Source organism: Mustelus asterias, chromosome 9 (genome assembly GCF_964213995.1).
Source record: "Mustelus asterias chromosome 9, sMusAst1.hap1.1, whole genome shotgun sequence".
Taxonomy (NCBI): domain Eukaryota; kingdom Metazoa; phylum Chordata; class Chondrichthyes; order Carcharhiniformes; family Triakidae; genus Mustelus; species Mustelus asterias.
Window position 1 is genome coordinate 69,823,364 of NC_135809.1, and position 24,448 is coordinate 69,847,811.

A 24,448-nucleotide genomic window follows, 5' to 3' on the forward strand; every position below is an offset into this window, starting at 1 on the left:
CAATGTGCATCCTGGGTGGATACCGAGATGCAGCAATAGGCCTCATAAGATTAACAAGTTACAGGGTCAAGGGGGCACGGGTGAAGGGGCTGCAATAGTTAGGTTAAGGACACTAGGCAGTGAATATAATCACATACACCTGTTATATTGCACAGTTAAATATCACCCCTTCATGTTATTCCACTGTTAGTTTCACCAATAAATGTTATTGCACCTCACAGCTGTGACTAATCTGTAATTCTCCCCCCACAAGGATGACCGTACCCTGACCGCACACACAGAGGCACAGAGCGTCGTGCTGCATGATAGAGCCCCTTTGGTCCACAAAGCATGCGCTCCTCACTTCCTAGCATCTGTGCCAGTCCCCCGTCTGAACTTGACGTGCTCACCCCAAGCAGTCTCAGCAGTCAGAGCCCTGTCAGCCCACAGTGATTGAAGGCCTTGCCCTGGCATCCCCAGCACCCACCAAACCCCTGGGTTGACCCCCCCAGACCCTCGCCCCTCCAGGACATTGCCCCGCACATTTGTGCCTCCAACCCTCACTTAGACCAGGTGCCAGTGTGCATTTGGAGAACAGGTTGGAGTCAGACATGTGTGGCACCAGGACAGCATCATATTGTGCCGCACAGCAAGTGGTTATCGTCCTCCTGCCTGGACCAAAAACTCACTCGCGCAGACAACCCAAGCCCATCACCCTGTTGGGATGTCAATGGGACCCTTGGGGGGCGGGGGAGGGGGGGTGGTGTGGACAAGGGGGGAAGAAGGGGCAGAAAAATGGGGGTGCGTTACGGCTCCAGGTATGAGGATTGCAGCTACCGGACTGCATGCTACCTTTGGATGAACCTTGCTGCGATGAGGGCCTCCCTCGCTGCCCTGCACTGTCGGACCCTCGCCGGCACCACCTGTCCTCCATCCTCTGACTCCTCCTTGGCCACTTCCTCCACTTCCTCCCGGGACCTGCTCCTCTTCCTCCAGGAGTCTCCTGGCTGCTGCACCAGGCTGCACAGCACACCACACCACGGTGACGCGGGAGACTCTGAGGGAGCTGTACTGGAGGACGCCGCAAGGGCAAAGAGGGAATCCGTGACTTGGCAGACACACTTGTGCAATGAGGGCTGCAAGGATCCACAGGTGTCCTCACTGGACACCTGGACGGACCCAGTGGCATGGAAGATGAGGGCTGCCATGACATTCACTTCCACCGGGAGCGGGTGTGCTCCTGTCCCTAAAGGTTCCAGGTCTGCGAGACTGCGAGGGCCTGACACAGGTGCTGCACTGTCTCCTGGGTCCCCACCCCCTCCCGAAACGACCAATGATCATCATCTCAATAGCTGCTAATTCAGAATCCATACCTGCGTTAAGGGCGCGCGGGGGGAGGGGGGTGGGGGGGGGGGGGAGGGGGGGGGGTGCGTTTGGATGGTGTGGAATTGACAATTCTGTAAAAAGGAAGGTTAATATCAGGCCACAATGGGAAATCAATATCAACCATTTCAGCTTTTGAGTGTTTTATGAGGTGTTTTGGTTTATGGAATTTTATAATAATTAAAGAATACAGAATAGACAATAATCTTTTTTAGCCCATCACCTTCTATACAATGTTTTATTAATTACTCTCTCTACCTGCTCTGCCACGGTGGGCAGCATGGTGGCACAGTGGTTAGCACAACTGCTTCACAGCGCCAAGGGACATGGGTTCGATTCCCGGCTTGGGTGACTGTGTTTGGAGTTTGCACATTCTCCCCTTGTCTGCGTGGGTTTTCTCCGGGTGCTCCGGTTTCCTCCCACAGTTCAAAAAATATGCTGGTTAGGTGCATTGGCCATGCTCAATTCTCCCTCAGTGTACCCGAGTGTTGCTGCTAGGGGATTTCCACAGTAACTTCATTGCAGTGTTAATGTAAGCCTACTTGTGACACTAATAAATAAAATAAAGTAAACTTTAAATAAACACCTTAGATGCTTTACATATATATGCAGCAAGGTCTCTCTGTTCCTGCACATCCTTTAGAATTCCTCCCTTTATACTGTTACAAAGGGGAGGGCGATCTCCTCTCAGAGAACTAACACTCAGAGAGAAGTACCTCCATTTCATAATCTATTAGAATGTGTAAGAAATAGTACGATCTGCCTACAGCAATTTTTAGTGGTTAAATCAAAATAACAACCTGAAACCCTCTCTTTAAAAGAAACCAGTAACACTTTACTTTAACTAACAGTGAACAGGTTAACTAAAATATTAACAAACCAAATAAAACACTATTCTAATGGATGCTGATTAGATAAGTACAATGCCCACTTATTAACAAAAAGAAAATATAATTTTTATTCGCTCTCAAATTGCAATCAGGTTTGTCGACTTCCAGAATATTCTTTCGTCTTTGTTAATCATAGAAAATGAAATCATAGAAACCCTACAGTGCAGAAGGAGGCCATTCGGCCCATCGAGTCTGCACCGACCACAATCCCACCCAGGCCCTACCCCCACATATTTTACCCACTAATCCCTCTAACCTACGCATCCCAGGATTCTAAGGGGCAATTTTTAACCTGGCCAATCAACCTAACCCGCACATCTTTGGACTGTGGGAGGAAACCGGAGCACCCGGAGTAAACCCACGCAGACACGAGGAGAATGTGCAAACTCCACACAGACAGTGACCCGAGCCGGGAATCGAACCCGGGACCCTGGAGCTGTGAAGCAGCAGTGCTAACCACTGTGCTACCGTGCCGCCCCGTTGACCTCCTGCGTTCCATTGGTCTGTTCTTCTGAGATGAAATGAGGCTTTCTCTTAAGACATAAATGTGGTTGTTATACTGGCAGAAAGTCTGTCTGTGTCTGTGTCTCTTTGTTTGAATCAAAATCAAATCCGATAGGCTGCTGCTTTTCAAATGCCTATTTCAAATTGATTGGTTAAAATTCAAAAACATGTTCTGATTCAATGCCTAAAGCCTGTTACCAAGGCAACCCTATTGTTTTTGCCTCTCAATACAGCGTTTCATTCTGGGTACTGGGCGCACCTGCAGCTCTTCAGTACAGTAAAACTAAACCACCTTTCAAACAAACAACTTTACAATCTTTTATAATTTTACAAACACTAGCTTTACAACAACACTGTCTCTCCATATTCTTCCTACCAAAATGAAGCTCCTCACACTTCTCTGCCTTGAACTTCATCTGCCACTTGTCTGCCCGATCCACTAACATACCTTAGATAAACGCAAAATGCTGCAGATACTGGAATCTAAAACCCGCTCTGACGAAGGGTCATCTAGACTCGAAACATTGGCTCTACTCTGTCTCTACAGATGCTGTAAGAAGTCTCACAACACCAGGTTAAAGCCCAAGATCACGAGGGGTCACGGGCTCAAGGTGAGAGGGGCGAAGTATAACTCAGATATTAGAGGGATGTTTTTTACACAGAGGGTGGTGGGGGCCTGGAATGCGCTGACAAGTAGGGTGGTGGAGGCAGACACGCTGACATCGTTTAAGACTTACCTGGATAGTCACATGAGCAGCCTGGGAATGAAGGGATGCAAACGACTGGTCTAGTTGGACCAAGGAGCGGCACAGGCTTGGAGGGCCGAAGGGCCTGTTTCCTGTGCTGTACTGTTCTTTGTTCTTTGTTCTTAATAGGTCTATTTGGCAGCACTAGTTTCGGAGCCTCAAGCTCCTTCTTCAGGTGAGTGAGGACTTGTGTTCACAAATAGGGCATATGAAGACACAAACTCAATTTACAAGAAAATGGTTGGAATGCGAGTCTTTACAGGTAATCAAATCTTAAAGGTACAGACAATGTGAGTGGAGAGAGAGTTAAGCACAGGGTAAAGAGATGTGTATTGTCTCCAGCCAGGACAGTTAGTGAGATTTTGCAAGCCCAGGCAAGTCATGGGGGTTCCAGACAGTGTGACATGAACCCAAGATCCCGGTTGAGGCCGTCCTCATGTGTGCAGAACTTGGCTATCAGTTTCTGCTCAGACACTCTGTCTTGTCGTGTGTCGTGAAGGCCGCCTTGGAGAACGCTTACCCGAAGATCAGAGGCCGAATGCCCGTGACCGCTGAAGTGTTCCCTGACCGGAAGGGAACACTCCTGCCTGGTGATTGTTGAGCGGTGTTCATTCATTCATTGTCGTAGCATCTGCATGGTTTCCCCAATGTACCATGCCTCGGGACATCCTTTCTTGCAGCATATCAGGGAGACAACATTGGCCGAGTCGCAAGAGTATGTACCGTGTACCTGGTGGATGGTGTTCTCACATGAGATGATGGCATCCATGTCGATGATCCGGCACGTCTTGCAGAGATTGCTGTGGCAGGGTTGTGTGATGTCGTGGTCACTGTTCTCCTGAAGGCCGGGTAGTTTGCTGCAGACAATGGTCTGTTTGAGGTTGTGCGGTTATTTGAAGGCAAGAAGGGAGGGGGGGAGGGATGGCCTTGGCGAGATGTTCGTCTTCATCGATGACATGTTGAAGGCTCCAGAGGAGATGTCGGAGCTTCTCTGCTCCGAGGAAGTACTGGACGACGAAGGGTATTCTGTCCACCGTGTCCCGTGTTTGTCTTCTGAGGAGGTCGGTGTGGTTTTTCGCTGTGGTGTGTCGGAACCGTCGATCGATGAGTTGAGCGCCATATCCTGTTCTTATGAGGGCATCTTTCAGCGTCTGTAGGTGTCTGTTGCGATCCTCCTCATCTGAGCAGATCCTGTGTATTCGGAGGGCTTGTCCGTAGGGGATGGCTTCTTTAACGTGTTTAAGGTGGAAGCTGGAGAAGTGGAACATTGTGAGGTTATCCGTGGGCTTGCAGTAAAGTGAAGTGCTGAGGTGACCGTCCTTAATGGAGATGCATGTGTCCAAGAATGCAACCAATTCCGGAGAGTAGTCCATGGTGAGTCTGATGGTGGGATGGAACTTGTTGATGTCATCATATAGTTGTTTCAATGATTGTTCACCATGAGTCGAAAGGAAGAAAATGTCATCGATGTATCTAATGTATAGCATCGGTTGAAGGTCCTGTGCGGTGAAGAAGTCTTGTTCGAACCTGTGCACTACGGACTTCCTACAGAAACTCAGCACACATGGAGCAGTTGAACCAGGAGCACTCCTCGTCACAATGGATGTCTCGGCACTCTACACCAGCATCCCCCACGACGACGGCATTGCTGCAACTGCCTCAGTACTCAACGCCGACAACTGCCAAGCTCCAGATGCAATTTTACAACTCATCCACGTCATCCTGGACCACAACGTCTTCACCTTCAACAACCAGTTCTTCATCCAGACACACGAAACAGCCATGGAGACCAAATTCGCACCTCAATATGCCAACATCTTTATGCACAGGTTCGAACAAGACCTCTTCACCGCACAGGACCTTCAACTGGTGCTATACACGAGATACAGCGATGACATTTTCTTCCATTGGACTCATAGCGAACAATCACTGAGACAACAATATGATGACATCAACAAGCTCCATCCCACCATCAGACTCACCATGGACTACTCTTCGGAATCGGTTGCATTCTTGGACACACGCATCTCCATCAAGGACGGTCACCTGAGCACTTCACTTTACCGCAAGCCCACAGATAACCTCACGATGCTCCATTTCTCCAGCTTCCACCTTAAACACGTTAAAGAAGCCATCCCCTACGGACAAGCCCTCCGTATACACAGGATCTGCTCAGATGAGGAGGATTACAACAGACACCTACAGACGCTGAAAAATGCCCTCATAAGAACAGGATATGGCGCTCGACTCATCCGTCGACAGTCCGACGTGCCACAGCGAAAAACTGCACCGACCTCCTCAGAAGACAAACACGGGACACGGCGGACAGAGTACCCTTCGTCGTCCAGTACTTCCTCGGTGCGGAGAAGCTACGGCATCTTCTCCGGAGCCTTCAACATGTCATTGATGAAGACGAACATCTCTCCAAGGCCTTTCCACACCCCCACATCTTGCCTTCAAATAACCGCACAACCTCAAACAGACCATTGTCTGCAGCAAACTACCCAGCCTTCAGGAGAACAGTGACCACGACACCACACAACCTCTGCAAGACGTGCTGGATCATCGACACGGATGCCATCATCTCACGTGAGAACAGCATCCTCCAGGTACACGGTACATACTCTTGCGACTCGGCCAACGTTGTCTACCTGATACGCTGCAGGAAAGGATGTCCCGGGGCATGGTACATTGGGGAAACCATGCAGATGCTACAACGAATGAGTGAACACTGCTCAACAATCACCAGGCAGGAGTGTTCCCTTCCAGTCGGGGAACACTTCAGCAGTCATGGGCATTCAGCCTCTGATATTCAGGTAAGCGTTCTCCAAGGCGGCCTTCACGACACACGACAACGCAAAATTGCTGAGCAGAAACTGATAGTCAAGTTCCGCACACATGAGGATGGCCTCAACTGGGATCTTGGGTTCATGTCACACTATCTGTAACCCCCACGACTTGCCTGGGCTTGCAACATCTCACTAGCTGTCCTGGCTGGAGACAATACACATCTCTTTAACCTGTGCTTAACTCTCTCCCCACTCACATTGTCTGTACCTTTAAGACTTGATTACCTGTAAAGACTCGCATTCCAACCATTATCTTGTAAATTGAGTTTGTGTCTTTATATGGCCTGTTTATGAACACAAGTCCTCACTCACCTGAAGAAGGAGCTTGAGGCTCCGAAAGCTAGTGCCGCCAAATAAACCTGTTGGACTTTAACCTGGTGTTGTGAGACTTCTTACTGTGTTTACCCCAGTCCAACGCCGGCATCTCCACATCATGTCGACAGATGCTGTCAGACTTGCTGAGATTTTCCAGCATTTTTCTTGTTTCTGTGTCTGTGCACTAACATACCTTTCCTGGATAGCCTGAAGGAGAGTCTCCAGTGAGATTTCACTGAACCGTAGGGGACCTATGTTGTCCACTCTGGGGCTTCCTGGTTAATGCAGTCCTGAACAACAGCCATACTGAAGCTCCTGGCCTGTACTGAGTGAGTGGCTGTCTGAGGGCACTTCAAATGTGGCGCCTGAACCTTCAAGCCCATAAGGTAACGAAAAGGACAGTGACTTCTTGCCACTTTCACTGTATAATTTGCCGAGTTCCTCATGGATGCATAAGTAATGAGATGAATAGCTCAAGATTGTGCATCAGCCATGCCACCCCACAGCGGAAATCACTCTCACTTCGGTTCTGGAGCCCGAGTTCGGATAAGGGTATAGTCGACTCCAGCCTATGAACAGATCAGAGGAGGATCCCAACTGGCAGAAATATAATGAGGAGCTGCGTTTTTATGTGTCTGTTGGTGCCTGTATGTGTTTGTGTCTGTCTTTGTGTACATGTGTACGACTGGTCATATGACTGTCTATGCTTGTGTTCATGTCTGTGTGTGTTCGCTTGTATGTGTTTCTGTGCATGTGTCTGTATGCTTGTGTGTGTCAATGTGTGCCTGTGTTTGACTGTGTGCTTGTATATGTCTCTATGTGCATATATGGCTGCGTATATGTGCATCTTGTGCATATAATAAAAGGCTTGTGTGCATGTGTCTGTCGCCAGACACCTGTGCATGTGTTTATATGTATGTCTTTGCATCTGTGGGCGTAAGTGTGTGTGACTGCACAGATATCTGTGTGTCGGAGAGTGCTTCTTGGTCTGTCAGACACTCTCTATTCCTTTACCCTATGGCTCTAACAGTGGTTGAATATTGGAATCTCACTATTGACCATTCTCTCCATCCCCAGTGAAGAATAGTGCTGGTCACAGCTGTAAATCCATGGCTGATCTGTCTGGTACAGCTCACACTCTGCAGAGCTGCTTTCCCCGTTCTCTTCCTCACCCAGTTACACAGTCAGTCCAGTTCCCTCAGCTGCCGGCCACACACTCTCTCAAACACACATCCTTCACCACACATCCCCACACACAGCATGCAGGTTCCTATCCCCCATCCAGCTGACAGCATGATCTCCGAGTCACCCTCCACCTCACCTCAAACCACTTGTGGCAAAACCCTCTCCTGGTCGCAGATCAGGTGTCTAATCATAGAGTCTTCACTTTGGCTGAGCTTTAGTATTTGTTTATTTGGTGTTTATTCCAGCTCCCTCCATTTAGCTAGTCTGGCTGATCACTTGCACTGGATCTCCTGCAGTACAGAGAGATCTGGCTGTCCTGGCACTTGAATCACAGATAGCTAGTGTGCAGGTACAGAAAGTGATTAGGAAGGCAAATGGCATTTTGGAGTTTATTGCAAAGGGAATGGAATCTAAAAGTAGGGATGTTCTCATGCTGCTGTACAGGCCCTTGGTGAGCCCAGATCTGGAGTATTGTGTACAATTGTAGTCTTCTTTTACAGGATAGAGCTGCATTAGAAGCAGTTCAGAGAATGTTTACTTGACTGATTCCTGGGATGAAAGATTTTGATTTGATTAGATTTATTTTTGTCACCTGTATTTGCATAGAGTGAAAAGTATTGTTTCTTGCGTGCTATACAGACAAAGCATATCATTCATAGAACAAAGAACAAAGAAAATTACAGCACAGGAACAGGCCCTTCGGCCCTCCAAGCCTGCACCGACCATGCTGCCCGACTTAACTAAAACCCCCTACCCTTCTGAGGACCATATTCCTCCATTCCCATCCTATTCATGTATTTGTCCAGACGCCCCTTAAAATTCACTATCATATCGGGCAGTGAGTTCCAGGCACCCACCACCCTCTGTGTGAAAAATCTGCCTCATGCATCTCCTTTAAACATTGCCCCTCGCACCTTAAACCTATGCCCCCTAGTAATTGACTCTTCCATGCAGGGAAAAAACTTCTGGCTATCCATTCTGTCCATGCCTCTCATAATCTTGTAGACTTCTATCAGGTCGCCCCTCAATCCCCGTCATTCCAGTGAGAACAAACCAAGTTTCTCCAACCTCTCCTCATAGCTAATGCCCTCCATACCAGGCAACATCCTGGTCAATCTTTTCTGTACCCTCTCCAAAGCCTCCACATCCTTCTGGCAGTATGGTGACCAGAATTGAACAATATATTCCAAATGTGGCCTATTTAAGGTTCTATAAAGCTGCAACATGACTTGCCAATTTTTAAACTCAATGCCCCAGCCGATGAAGGCAAGCATGCCATATGCCTTCTTGACTACCTTCTCCACCTGCGTTGCCACTTTCAGTGACCTGTGTACCTGTACACCCAGATCCCTTTGCCTATCAACACTATTAAGGGTTCTGCCATTTACTGTATTTTTTCTGTCTGTATTAGCCCTTCCAAAATGCATTACCTCACATTTGTCCGGATTAAACTCCATCTGCCATCTCTCCACCCAAGTCTCCAACCAATCTATATCCTGCTGTATCCTCTGATGGTCAACATCACTATCCATAACTCCACCAACCTTTGTGTCGTCCACAAACTTACTAATCAAACCAGTTACATTTTCCTCCAAATCATTTATATATATATTACAAACAGCGAAGGTCCCAGCACTGATCCCTGAGGAAAGCCACTTGTCACAGCCCTCCATTCAGAAACATACCCTTTTACTGCTACCCTCTGTCTTCTATGACCGAGCCAGTTCTGTATCCACCTTGCCAGCTCACCTCTGATCCCATGCGACTTCACCTTCTGCACCAGTCTGCCATGAGGGACCTTGTCCAAGGTCTTACTGAAGTCCATGTAGACAACATCCACTGCCCTACCATCATCAACCATCTTCGTAATTTCCTCGAAAAACTCGATCAAGTTAGTGAGACACGACCTCCCCTTCACAAAACCATGTTGCCGCTCGCTAATACGTCCACTTATTTCCCAGTGGGAATAAATCCTGTCTCAAAGAAGCCTCTCCAATAATTTCCCTACCACCGGCCTGTAATTGCCTGGATTATTCCTGCTACCCTTCTTAAATAAAGGAACAACATTGGCTATTCTCCAATCTTCTGGGACCTCCCTTGTAGCAAGTGATGATTCAAAGATTTTTCTCAAGGCTCCATAGAGAAGGAAACGAGAGAGTGCAGAATGTAGTGTTACAGTTATAGTTAGGGTGTAGAAAAAGATCAAAGGGTTGTCTAGGAAAGGTTGAACAGGTTAGAACTGTATTCATTGGTATTTAGAAGAATGAGAACTGACCTTATTGAAACATATAAGATCTTAAGGGGACTTGATAGGGTGGATACTGATCATAGAATCATAGAAACCCTACAGTACAGAAAGAGGCCATTCGGCCCATCCAGTCTGCACCAACCACAATCCCACCCAGGCCCTACCCCCACATCCCTACATATTTTACCCACTAATCTACACATCTCAGGACACTAAGGGGCAATTTAAGCATGGCCAATCAACCTAACCAGCACATCTTTGGACTGTGGGAGGAAACCGGAGCATCTGGAGGAAACCCACGCAGACACGAGAAGAATGTGCAAACTCCACACAGAAAGTGACCTAAGCCGGGAATCGAACCCAGGTCCCTGGAGCTGTGAAGCAGCAGTGCTAACCATTGTGCTACCGTGCCGCCCCGGTAGGATGCTTCCCCTTGGCAGGGAGACTAGATCTCAGAGACACAGTTTAAAACTAAGGGGTCTCAGATTTAAGACAAAGGTGAGCAGAAATCTTTTCTCTCAGAGGGCTGTTAGGAATTCTCTACTGCAGAGAGCAGTGGAGGCTGGGCCAATGAATATTTTAAGGCTGGGCTGGATAGATTCTTTATTGAAAAGGGAGTCAAGGGTGTAGGTAGTAGACAGGAGAATCAGATCAGCCATGATCTTCTCAAATACTGGAGCAGGTTCAAGGTACCAAATAGCCTCATCCTTTATATGTTCGTATGTAATCCCTCAACTTTTCCAACAACTCTTTGGAAATACATTGAATATCAGTGTCCTCCCATGGATCTTGCCATTTCTCACTCAAGCTAAGTTTGCCTCTGGTGTAGCATCAGAAAGGCATTTACATTCCTTGCTATTCCAAGGCACTGATGTCCCACTCCAAATTTAATTTGTACTCATTTTGTTGAATTCTTACTAAGGAGTCACAACAATGATCCATTGCTGAAAGATTAATGACAATTAGTATAATTAGTATGGAAAGCGATGAGCAATTTACAGCAGGAGATATACCAGGAATCCTGATTCTCCACAAATTGCTGAACCATTTGCACGATTAGCCTCAGAGAAACTGTAAGAAAATAACCTCACCATGAGCCACCCTATCGAAATACATTGTATGACATGAAATGGGCTGTTGTCACTAATCTCACTGTTGCATTTAGTCCTGGTCTCAGTTATTTACAACCTACTGTCTATTAATGATTTGGATAAAGAGGCAGAGAGTAATGCATCTACATTTGATGAAGATACAAAGCTAGTTGGGAATACAAGCTGCAAAGAAGGCACAAAGAGACTGTAAATAGATATAGACAGATTGGAGACTGGGCAATAGGCGGCAGATGGAGTAGAATGTGAAGTTATTTACATTGGTCATAAGAACAGAAAAGCAGAATATGTTTTAAAAGACATGAACCTTCTAAATTTTAATGTTCAGAGAGACATGAGTACAACAGGAGCATAGAAAGTTAGCCTGTAGGTGCACCAAGCAATTAGGAAGGCAAACAGCATTTGGCCTTTACTGCAAGAGGATTGGTGTACAAGAAAAAGGAAGTCTTGCTATAAATGTACAGAGTTTTGGTGAGACCACATGTGGAATATCGTGTACTGTTTTGGTCTCCACATTTAAGGAAGGATATATTTGCATTGGATGTGGTACAGTGAAGGTTCACAATTTGGTCCATGAATTGAGGGGGTTTCCTATGATGAGAGGCTGAGTGAATTGGGTTTATATTCCGTTTGATAAAGTCCCCCATGGTCGGCTTATGAAGAAAGTAAGGATGTGTGGGATAGAGGGAAGTTTGGCTGATTGGATAGGTAACTGGCTATCTAACAGAATAAGAAGTCTCACAACACCAGGTTAAAGTCCAACAGGTTTATTTGGTAGCAAATACCATAAGCTTTCAGATCTGATTTACCTTTTTAGTGATGCTAATTTCCTTCAATTCCTCCTTCTCATTAGACCCTTAACCACTTTAGCAAATGGTATTTGCTACCAAAGTTTGCACATTCTCCTCGTGTCTGCGTGGGTTTCCTCCGGGTGCTCCGGTTTCCTCCCACAGTCCAAAGATGTGCGGGTTAGGTTGATTGGCCAGGTTAAAAAATTGCCCCTTAGAGTCCTGGGATGTGTAGGTTAGAGGGATTAGCGGGTAAAATACGTGGGGGTAGGGCCTGGGTGGGATTGTGGTCGGTGCAGACTCGATGGGCCGAATAGCCTCCTTCTGCACTGTAGGGATTCTATGATTCTATATTCATAGATCTCTGAAGGTTGCCACTCAAGTGGATAGAGCCGTGAAGAAGGCCTATAGTGTGTTGGCGTTCATAAACAGGGGGTTTGAGTTTAAGAGCCGTGGGGTTATGCTGCAACTGTACAGGACCTTGGTGAGACCACATTTGGAATATTGTGTGCAGTTCTGGTCACCTCACTATAAGAAGGATGTGGAGACACTGGAAAGAGTGCAAAGGAGATTTACCAGGATGCTGCCTGGTTTGGAGGGTAGGTTTTATGAGGAAAGGTTGAGGGAACTTGGGCTTTTCTCTTTGGAGCGGAGGAGGTTGAGAGGAGACTTGATAGAGGTTTATAAGATGATGGGGGGGATAGATAGAGTGAACGTTCAAAGACTATTTCCTCGGGTGAATGGAGTGGTAACTAGGGGGCATAACTATAGGGTTCATGGTGGGAGATATAGGAAGGATGTCCGAGGTAGGTTTTTTACTCAGAGAGTGGTTGGGCTGTGGAATGGACTGCCTGCAGGGATAGTGGAGTCAGAAACTTTAGGAACATTTAAGAAGCTATTGGATAGACACACGGAGTACTTCGGGATGATAGGGAGGAAATAGCTTGATTTGGGTTTCAGACAAAGCTCGGCACAACAACGTGGGCCGAAGGGCCTGTTCTGTGCGGTACTGTTCTATGTTCTATGTTCTATATTCCCTGGAGTTTGGAAGGAGAAGTGATCTCGTTGAAGCATCAAGATTCTGAGAGGTTGGGGGATTGTTTCCCCCAAGCTGGGGATCTCGAACATGGGAGCATATTCTCAGGATAATGGGAATATCATTTAGGACTGAGATAAGGAGAAATTTCTTAACTCAAAGAGAAATTGATCTTTGGAATTCCTTGCATAGGAACTTCCCAGAAATGTTGGCGAACAGGGGTCTAATGAGAAGGAGGAATTGAAGGAAATTAGCATCACTAAAAAAGTAAAGTTTATTTATTTATTAGTCACAAGTAAGGCTTACATTAACATTGCAATGAAGTTACTGTGAAATTCCCCTAGTCACCACACTCTGGCGCATGTTCAGGTACACCGAGGGAGAATTTAGCATGGCCAATGCATCTAACCAGCATGTCTTTCAGACTGTGTGAGGAAACTGGAGCACCCGGAGGAAATCCACGCAGACACGGGGAGAACGTGCAAACTCCACACAGAAGTTCCAAGCCGGGAATCGAACCCAGGTCCCTGGAGCTGTGAAGCAGCAGTGCTAACCACTGTGCTACCGTGCCGCCCACAATCACAGCATTTAATTGAATTGATGGGCTGCCCGCCCAACTTTACCAGCACTTCCCTCTTGACCATCGCGTTCGCCAATCCTGAATTGGCACGAAACAGACATGCTCAATAAAAGTCCGATTCGAGCGCTCCATCAGTGAGGGTTAGTGAGGAGGTAAGTGTATAGCATCCGACGGCTCTCTGCTACTCACGGGTATCCTGTTGTTGTGGCCATTTTCTGTCTCAGGTCGGTGGCGGCTCTTGCTCTGCAGAGTCTCCGATGTTTGCCTTGCAGCATGGACTTGGGTCTCAGCACTGACCTCGGGTCTTGCAGTGCTGCTGGGTCCTAGTGCACTCAGCTCACTTCCAGCCGAAGAATGTGCACAAAGCCCTTGCAGATTTCACTGCTGCAGCCTCTCAACTTTGCTAGGAGCTGTGATTGTGGGGAGCATGTGGCTGGGGGAACTGGGAGAGCTGTGATTGTGGGGAGCATGTGGCTGGGGGAACTGGGAGAGCTGTGATTGTGGGGAGCATGTGGCTGGGGGAACTGGGAGAGCTGTGATTGTGGGGAGCATGTGGCTGGGGGAACTGGGAGAGCTGTGATTGTGGGGAGCATGTGGCTGGGGGAACTGGGAGAGCTGTGATTGTGGGGAGCATGTGGCTGGCTGGGGGAACTGGGGGGGCGGGGAGGTTGTGATTGTGGGGAGCAAGTGGCAGGGGGAATTGGGGGGGGCGGGAGGGCTGTGATTGTGGGGAGCATGTGGCTGGCTGGGGGAACTGGGGGGGCAGGGGGCTGTGATTGTGGGGAGCAAGTGGCTGGGGGAATTGGGGGCTGTAATTGTGGGGAGCAAGTGGCTGGGGGAATTGGGGGCTGTGATTGTGGGGAGCAAGTGGCTGGGGGAATTGGGGGCTGTGATTGTGGGGAGCATGTGGTGGCGGAGGGAATTGGGGGGCGTGGGCGCTGTGATTATGGATGTGCAAGGGGCAAACAGCATCGCATAACCTCTACATTTGTTCCTCTCCTCTCACCCCCCCACCCCCCCAACCCCCCCCACGTCCCCCAACTCCACCTCCACCCCGCCCCCCCCCCCCCCCCTTCAGATTGACGAGATGGCTTTTGCAATGCAGCCAATCGTTCTTGCTGTTCTTTTGGTTGCTGTTGGAGCTGAGGAGGAGGAGCAGAAGGAAGAATTGCGGGCACAGGAGGCCTGGGCCTTACCATTTCCAGGACCAGAGGGAGACGACCACCAGAGGCAGGAGGTGTCCACCGTTCACCCAAGGGGGGGTGGGGGGTGGGGGGGAGGAGGGAGCAGAGACCCCGGCAGTTCCATACACGAGTGTCCTTCGAGCAGATGTCGGACACCGTGTACCACCGACGTCCCCGACTCCGAAAGGAGACTGCGCAACACCTGTGCAACCTGTTGCAGGCGGTGGGGGGGCGGGGGGTGGGGCACCCACTCTCGGTGGCTGTCAAATTGATGGCCACTCTGAACTTCTACGCGACTGGTTCTTTCCAGACCCCGAGCGGAGATGTCTGTGGCATCTGCCAATCTGCCGTGCACACCTGTGTGAGGCAGGTCACGGAAGCCCTGTATGCCCGGGCTGGGCAGTACATCAGATTTAACCTGGACCAGGCCCATCAGGAGGCCCGGGCTGCAGGGTTCGCTGCCATTGCGGGGATGCCGAATGTGCAGGGGGCAGTTGACTGCACCCACGTCGCCCTCAAGGCCCCCCTACAGAATCCACAAAGATTTGTTAATAGGAAGGGGTTCCACTCCCTGAATGTTCAGCTAGTGTGCGGCCATAACATGACCATCATGCATGTCTGCGCCTGTGATCCAGGCAGTGTGTATGACAGTTTCATTGTCAGGAGCTTGGACATCCTGGAGGCATTTGAGGAGGAGCCCAAACTGCGGGGGTGGCTCCTGGGTGATATGGGCGGCACGGTAGCACAGTGGTTAGCACTGCTGCTTCACAGCTCCAGGGTCCCGGGTTCGATTCCCGGCTCGGGTCACTGTCTGTGTGGAGTTTGCACGTTCTCCTCGTGTCTGCGTGGGTTTCCTCCGGGTGCTCCGGTTTCCTCCCACAGTCCAAAGATGTGCGGGTTAGGTTGATTGGCCAGGTTAAAAATTGCCCCTTAGAATCCTAAAAAAAAAAGCGTAGGTTAGAGGGATTAGCGGGTAAATATGTGGGGGTAGGGCCTGGGTGGGATTGTGGTCGGTGCAGACTTGATGGGCCGAATGGCCTCCTTCTGCACTGTAGGGTTTCTATGATATTTCTATGGATTACCTGCTTCGGACATGGCTGATGACAGCTGTGCGGAAGCCCGTGTCTGAGGCGGAGACCCGCTATAATGAGGCCCATGTGGCCACCCGCGCGACAGTAGAGAGGTGCATTGGGCTCCTCAAGGTGCGATTCCGGTGCCTGGACCGATCTGGAGGGGCCCTCCAGTACAGCCCCCTGATCTCCTCCCGCATAGTGGTGGTGTGCTGTGCCTTGCACAATCTGGCTCTACAGTGAGGTGACCGCTTGGAGGAGGAAGAGGACGTGGAGGATGACCAGCCGGCTGTCACTGTGGAGGATGACCAGCAGGAGGAGGAGGAGGAAGAGGAAGAAGAGAACGCCTTGGAACACCAGCCAGGCGGTGGAGGGCTGACATTTTAACTGAGGCATGCGAGGGCAGCAAGGGAGGCCCTGATAACCAGGCGGTTCAGTCGCTATGGGATGGTGATTGTGGGTTCCATTTCCCTCCCACCCCCCAAATGCTTTCTAAATATTCTGCACATTGTCACAGCAGAGTGGTGGGCCTGGGTACTCTGTGTTAGTGAGTTTTTTGGCAGGCAGGACTCGCTAAGCACCATTCTGATGATGCCCTGGTGCAAACTAGTCTGACTCCAACCTGAGCTCCACATGCACGCTGGCACCTGGGCTCACATCTGTGAAGTGGGTAAGGGATCTGAAACCCCCATACAGGCCTGGGGCGAGTGGGGGGGGGGACGGGAGGGCATGCGTGACCAATGGTTTCCTTTTCTCAGGAACACAGCATTGAGGGGCCTCCCAACTGACATCAACACGAGGCATCCGTCGGGTGATCATCAATGGGACGGGAATTATAATCGAGACAACTTATTCGCAGGTGGGTGTTGAAAAAAATTTTTTTTACAATAAAAGTATTCAGATAAGCTGTTGTTACATAAAAACTTGTGAACAGAAAATGTTAAGGTGCTTCCATTTCTTTCTAACTAGTGCAGCCCTTCACCCGTGCTATCTCAGTGCAACTACAACTTCCTAACCTTACGTGGCCTACCACTATGTCTCAGTATCTCCCCAGAATGTACATCAGAGGTGGAGGGGGCCAGCTGCCTATCTTGCCCCGTGGCCTGTGATGCGCGTGGTGGGCATCCTCTGGAGGCCCTGGAGCTTGAGGACCCTGGCCTGCTTCCAGGTGTCTGGGATGTTTACATGACACCCTCTTCATCCTGCTGCCCCTGAGATGCCCCGGTGTCAGGAAGGGGGGAGTCAGAAGGTGTTGCCACAGCCACAGTCTCCTGGCTGGAAGGCCCCCGGTGAGGGCTCAAGCCTTTCCTCCTCCCTTGGAGTCCCTGTTGGTCCCTGGGCCACTCCATGGGATGGCAGTGCTTCTGCAGTGAGCTCCAGAAGCTTCGGCGTTACCTGGCACTGCCAGTCCTGGAGGATCACCTGCATCCAACCCATAGTGGTCGACCCCTCTGCGATGGCCACTTGAGTCGGAGGCCATCTCTCAATGGCTGCAGCAAGTGCTCTCTGAGATTGGGCCACACTCTACAAGCCCTCAGCCGTGGCCCTCTGAGACCGGGCCACGTTCTCAAGGGTTGCTGCCGTTGCCCACTGTCTCAGTGCTGTCCCGCTGGGTCTCCTACAAGCTCTCAAGCCTCTCAGCCATGGGCCGCAGAATCTCGAGAAGCCTGCTCAGTCCCTCCGCTGTGGCCTGCTGTGACTCGGCCATCACTTGGAGCCTGCCATTCATGGTGAGGATCCCATGCCCCAGGCTTTCCACTGCAGACACCACCCTTGCAGTATTGGCTTGGGAAGCACGCGAGACAGGCAATAGCTGGTCCACCTGAAAGCTTTGGGACTCCTCCCAGCAGCCTCGCAGTTGGTCCAGTGTGGCTGTCAGCCCCTTCTGCATCCCCTGGCTCTGTTGCTGCATCTCCAGCAGCTGAGGGAGAAGTGATCTCAGAGGCTCAGCATGTAGCCTAGGACCAGGCTGAGTCCTCACCTCCGGCAGGCCCCCGCTCGCCAGAGGCCTCGGATGTTCCCTCCGCCACCCGATGTACATCAGCAGATGTGTCGTGCTCACCAGAGAGTGACCCAAAAGCCTCAACATTAACTGGACCCACCGACATGTCAGTTTCTGCGATGGTGAGTTGTGAGGTACAAGCTGATGGATAAACACTGCCACCTTCGGAGGTCCCTTCACCCATATCCTCCGAGGACTCGTCCGAGCTATCGTTATCAGGATGCGTGGGAGCTGTAGCCGGGGCCTCTGGTCCAGAAGGCCCTGGGGTGTCTGGATCTGTCCCTGCAACACAGGGCACAAGGTTAACTGCAAGGGATGGAGAGGAATCCGGGATGCCAAACACATGAATCACATGTCTCCATTGAAGATAGAATAAAGCACCAACAAAATTATATCACATGAACAGCCCTGTAGCGACCCATCTGATTTGTTTGCCCCTACCCTTCTGTGGGCCATATACCTTCATTCCCATCCCATTCAGATAGCTGTAGAGATGCCCCTTAAAGGTCACTCTTGTATATGCATCCACAACCTCCCCCTGGCAGTGAGTTCCAGGCACCCACTACCCTCTCTATGCAAATAAACATGCCTCGTACATCTCCTTTACACCTTGCCCCTCACACCCGAGATGTTGCCTCAAAGTGAGTGGAGGAATGGCAGGTGCTCATATCTGGACGGCAGCCCGACCATGCTGTCACTGACAGCCTGCATCTCCCCTTCTCTGGAGAGCTCCAGCGCATGCTCTTCAAAGAGGGTGAGGACCTGGTGGTCTGGCTCACCAACCCCTGTCTTCGCCCTCTCATGGGTGTTGTGCTCGGTCTTCTCCTGTGGAGACAGAAGGAGCCATGAAATAAATGGTAGCGTGACTCCTGCAGAGAATCAGGTGGTGATCCTTAGAGGGCAAACACAGCGGGGCTCATTGGGGGGAAAGGAAGGAGGTGCTTGGGGGGTCAGGAGCTGGAAGCATGCTGGATGCTGGGGGTGGAAGGATCTGGGGGAGATATGGGGGAAGATGCAAAATAGGGTACAGCACTCCCCCTTGCTGCACGGATGAGGTCATTGAGTTTTTCCGGCACTGCGTCGCGGTTCAGGGGGCTACTGCCCTGGCACTGACTGAGGCGGCGACTTCCTCCCAGGCTGCATTTCCATCAGCCCCCCTGGGTCTGTGTCCTCCTGGGGGGAAGAGGGTGTCCCGCCTCGCCTCTGCTGCATCCAGCAGCCTCCCGAGGTCACCCTCAGAAAATCGGTGAGCTGGTCGTGAGCTCATTTTCTCCCTGCACTGCCTGCCTGCCTGTCCATTCTTGGGTTTTTATGGAGCTGCTCCTCGTCAGGGCAGATCAGCTGCAGGCAGTTTGGGAGAACATTCCAGCAAGTTCCATGCAGTTTGCTTGTTAGCATTGAGGGGAAAGTAAGTGAGCACTTGCAGGTGTGCTGATGGAGAGGGGGGGGGGGGGGGGGGGGTTGGTGGGGGGGGGGGTTGGTGGGGGGGCGGGGGGTTGGTGGCGGTGGAGGATGAGTGCCTCAATGATTGGGGAGAGGGGGGAGAGAGGGAGGTGTCACACAGCCATCGGATTCCAGAGGGGATGGGGGCTTGTGCGGGAGGGTCCAGGGTGGGGTTGAAGAGGATCACCCTGCCTGATATCTGTAGGTGGAGAGGGAAGGGTGGATCACTCTGCCTGAGGTGAGTGAGGGGGAGGGGGGACGGAGTCCGCTGCCACTCTGCCTGAGATCGATGGAGGGGAAGGGGGAGGGAGTCGTGATCGGACTGGGTGGTGGGAGGGAAGGGGGGGGATAAGTGGGTCTGTTATGTTGTGGGGGTGGAGCAATGTCTGTGGGGGCCAGGAGGAGGCATTAACCGGCCTGGGCGCGATGTGACAGGGGAGCGCTTTTCAATTGTTTTCACTGCACATGCGCAGTTGAAGGCTCCGATCGGAGAGCATCGTTTCGGGCACGATAAGCCCTGTCCACAGCGCAATTCAGATTCGCAAATACTTTTTTCAGGCTAAGTGCGTATGGGGGCGTCTGAGAACAGGTTTCCAAGTCGGATCTGAATTGCACCCAGATTTAGCACTTAGAATCAAAATGGTAAAATCGCCCCCTTAGTGTGCTGAAAGAACCCCCAAGTGAACCACGCTGGGATGGAGTTCCCAGGCGTGTGATTCGCCCAAACTGGCTTGCAACGGTGCACTGTTAACAAGGGGGAGCTGCATTTAAACGTTACCTCTGCACTCACAGCCAGTCAAGCCAGGAAGATGGCAGCACAGAGAGCAGCTCCACGCTTCTGGGTGCAGTGGAGGAGAGGCAGGTCACCCTTTACCCCCGAGAGCCGAGAGAGTAGATGACCCAGGAGCAGGGATTCGAATGCGACCTGGGATGCAGTGCCTGCGGCCATCTAATGTCAGTAGAAAATGAATGGTCTCATTTGAATGTCAAGGGTGAATGTTCATCTGTCTCGTCCTGGCATCAATCCCATCTGTCATACCTGGAATGTCCACATCAATCCACTCCCTGATGCCCCGCAGCCCATTCAGTCCCCGAACTTCCCCAGAATCGTCCCCAAAGCCCCCTGGCACCCCCTGGCACCCCTTGTCACAACCACTGTCTGCTGGAGCATAGTGTTGACACACAACCTGTTCCCTGCCCTCCCAACCCCACCCCTTGGGCTCACCATCCATCAGACTTTCAATCATCTGTCCCCACAGAAGATTGCCCAGAATAAAAGAGAGCAAGAGAAGAAAGGCAGGGGATTTCCTGAGTTGCACCTCCTAACCCTCTACGAGAGCAAGCAATGGAGATCTCAGGGGAGCTACATCAGAGAGCTGTGAGTGCCTGTGAGTTCAACCTGTGCCACAGAAGTGAGGACCCACAAAACCTTTACCCAAATAACCTTTTTCAAGTAAGTGGCAAGCTGCCCAGATACTTGTCCCTCCCTTGCACTGAACCATGTTTCTTCTCTTGCAGGAGCAACGCCTGATGAGGCCAGGCCCTCAGGAGTCAGTGCTCCACTGCAACCCCCACCAGCGCCTCAGAGGAAAGCTCTGAGGAAAGTACCAACCAGGTGCCACAGACATCAGCCACATGCTCTCAGTGGGTAATATCAGCAGACAGGTTTCAGGGTCACTTTCTGTTGAGCACCACACAGCCGCTGACATATATCAGGTGGAGATGGAAACATCTGAGATCTCGGGTGGGCAGAGGTCTGCTGGATCCCAGGAAACAACTTGCCCCAGCCAGACGCCGAGCCGCTGGGATCAGCTCTCCCAAAGCTACTGGAGGTGAAAAGTCAAAGGCGGAAACTGCAGGAGGGGCTGTTAGCAACTTTCCGGCAACTGCAAGGTTGGTTGGAGGAGTCCTACAGCCTTCAGGGCAAGAAATAGTGCTGGCCCTATGGTCACAGGACCCCTTGTGAGCAGCATGGAGCCGTCCAATGGTAAGCACTTACCTCCTCACTAACCCTCACTGATGGAGCGCCAGAATCGGACTTTTATAGAGCCTGTCTATTCCAGACCAATCCGGATTGGGCGAATGCAGTGGTAAAGGCAGACGTGCTAGTAAAGTGGTGCATGCAGCGCTCTAATTGGATTAAGATACAAGCAAAATTATTTGAATTGACATCGCGCCCGTTTTGGGCGGGTTCCTGATCGCGTCGATTTTTTGGTCTCTGAGGGTTAGTGAGGAGGTAAGTGCTTACCATTGAACGGCTCCATGCTGCTCACAAGGAGTCCTGTACCAGGGAGCTTGTATTCTATGAGTCCTACAGGGAGGTCAATCAGTGATTCCCCTTGAAATTGGTGGGGTTATCACAGCGCCCCCCGCCCCCTCCGAGTACAAGTGCTCTCCCTTGTTCTTTCCTGCCCAAAGCTTTCCACTGCAGTCACCACTGTAAAGTGCGAACCAGCGTGAAAACGGGCGCAGATCGCATTCCTCTCCTCACACCCGACTTTACCAAATTTGTGCACCCGAAAAAGGGTGCAATGCGATGGTAAAATACTGCCCATTAAATCCAACAATTTGCCCTGATCTAGTCTGTTATTAAAAAGCAAGTAAGATCTTGGGTTCATGTCACACTATCTGTAATACCCACGACTTGCCTGGGCTTGCAAAATCTCACTAACTGTCCTGGCTGGAGACAATACACATCTCTTTAACCTGTGCTTAACCCTCTCTCCACTCACATTGTCTGTACCTTTAAGACTTGATTACCTGTAAAGACTCGCATTCCAACCATTATTTTGTAAATTGAGTTTGTGTCTTTATATGCCCTGTTTGTGAACAGAACTCCCACTCACCCGATGAAGGGGCAGCGCTCTGAAAGCTAGTGGCTTGTGCTACCAAATAAACCTGTTGGACTTTAACCTGGTGTTGTGAGACTTCTTACTGTGTTTACCCCAGTCCAACTCCGGCATCTCCACATCATTAAAAATCAAAACATTCCAACAGGTTTGTCAAACATAACTTTCCTTTCATAAATCTATGTTGACTCCGGCCAATCCTATCATTTTCTAAGTGTCCAGTTATCGTGTCCTTTGTTACAGATTCTAGCACTATTGCCACAGCCGATGTCAGGTGAACAAGTCTGTAGTTCCCCATTTTCTCTCTCCCTCCTTTCTTAAATAATGGGGTTACATTTGTTCCCTTCCAATCGCAGGCACCATTCCAGAATCTATAGAGTTTGGGAAGATGATCACCAACACATCCACCATCTTTACAGCCACCTCTTTCAACACAGATATAGATCATCAGGTCTGGGGAATTTTTCAACTTTCCATTCCATTAACTTCTCCAGTAATACCTTTTAACTTACACTACTTTCTTTCAGTTCCTCATTCTTGGTTGTCTAGTATTCATGGACTCCATGGCCACACACTCTGGTGGGCACCATCAGGATGTAGGCCACATGGGGTCGGAGCAACTTGACCTCCCTCCAGGTGCACCATCTCTCACAGGAGTCAGGTCAGGCCCCCCTGACATCCTTAGGCCCCACAGTTGCCTGGACCTGCCGAGTTTCACTGGCTGTCTTGTCTGGAGACAATACACATCTTTTTAGCCTGTCTTGATGCTCTCTCCACTCACATTGTTTTGTTTCTTAAAGACTTGATTAGCTGTAAGTATTCGCATTCCAACCATGATTCATGTAAATTGAGTTTGTGTCTTTATGTGCCCTGTTTGTGAACAGAATTCCCACTCACCTGAAGAAGGGGCTTAGAGCTCCGAAAGCTTGTGTGGCTTTTGCTACCAAATAAACCTGTTGGACTTTAACCTGGTGTTGTTAAACTTCTTACTGTCCTTAGGCCTCGCCATCAGTATCTTCATACTGGCCCTCAGCAGCCCCCTGAGCTTCCTGGAACTTCCGTTCTTCATCATCTGATGAGCTCTCATCCTCCTCCAGTTCACCCTCTGGTAAGAGATCATCCATAGCCAGACTGTAAAGAGCACAACACAATGTGACCATGCAGGGGTACCCTCTCGAGTATGTAATATAGAGAACCACCTGAACCATCCAGGCATCTAGAGCACATCTTCAGGAGTCCTATGGTCTGCTCTATAGGAACATAAGAACATAAGAACTAGGAGCAGGAGTAGGTAATTCAGCCCCTCGAGCGTGCTCCGGTATTTAATACGATCATAGCTGATCTCAGCTCAGCCTCAACTCCACTTATTTGTCCATTGTCCATATCCCCTCAAACCTCTACTCATTAAAAATCTGTCCACCCCTTCCTTAAATTGACTCAATTTCCCGGCATCCATCACACTCTGGGGTAGTGAATTCCACAGACTCACGATCCTTTGAGAGAAGTAATTTCTCCCCTTCTCCGTTTTAAATCTGCCGCTCCTTATCCCAAAACTATGGACTTCTTATTCTCGATTGCCCTAAAAGAGGAAACATCTTCTCCACGTCTACTTTGTCAATCCCCCTTATCAACTTGTACACCTCAATTACATCTCTTCTCATTCTCTAAACTCCATGGAATATAGCCCTAAGCTGCCCAATCTCTTTTTGTAAGACAAAACCCGTCCGCTGGAATTCTACTGCTCTGCCCGCCAGGTGAATTGGAGCGGGTGAGGGGCGGACAATGGGAATTTCCAGTCTCGGGTCAAGCGAGGTTGTAATCCCACCGCTCATCTCTGGAATCAACCTAGTGGACCTCCTCTGAGCAGCCTCCAATGCAGCCTACATCCCTCCTATACTGAGGTCTCACCAATGCTTTATACAGGTGCAGTAACACTTCCCTGCTTTTATATTCTATTCCATTAGCAATAAATACATAGAACATAGATAGAACAGTACAGCACAGAACAGGCCCTTCGGCCCACGAGGTTGTGCCGAGCTGTGCCGAGCTTTATCTGAAAATGCCAAAATTCCATTTGCCTTCCTTATTACTTGTTGTACCTGCATACTAGTTTTCTACAATTCATGCACAAGGACACCCAGATCCCTCTACACTGAAGCATTTTAAAGTTTCTCTCCATATAGATAATAAGTTGCTTTTCCATTTTTCTGACTAAAATGGATAACTCACATTTATCCACGTTAAATTTCATCTGCCAGATTTTGTCCCATTCGCTTAACCTACCCATA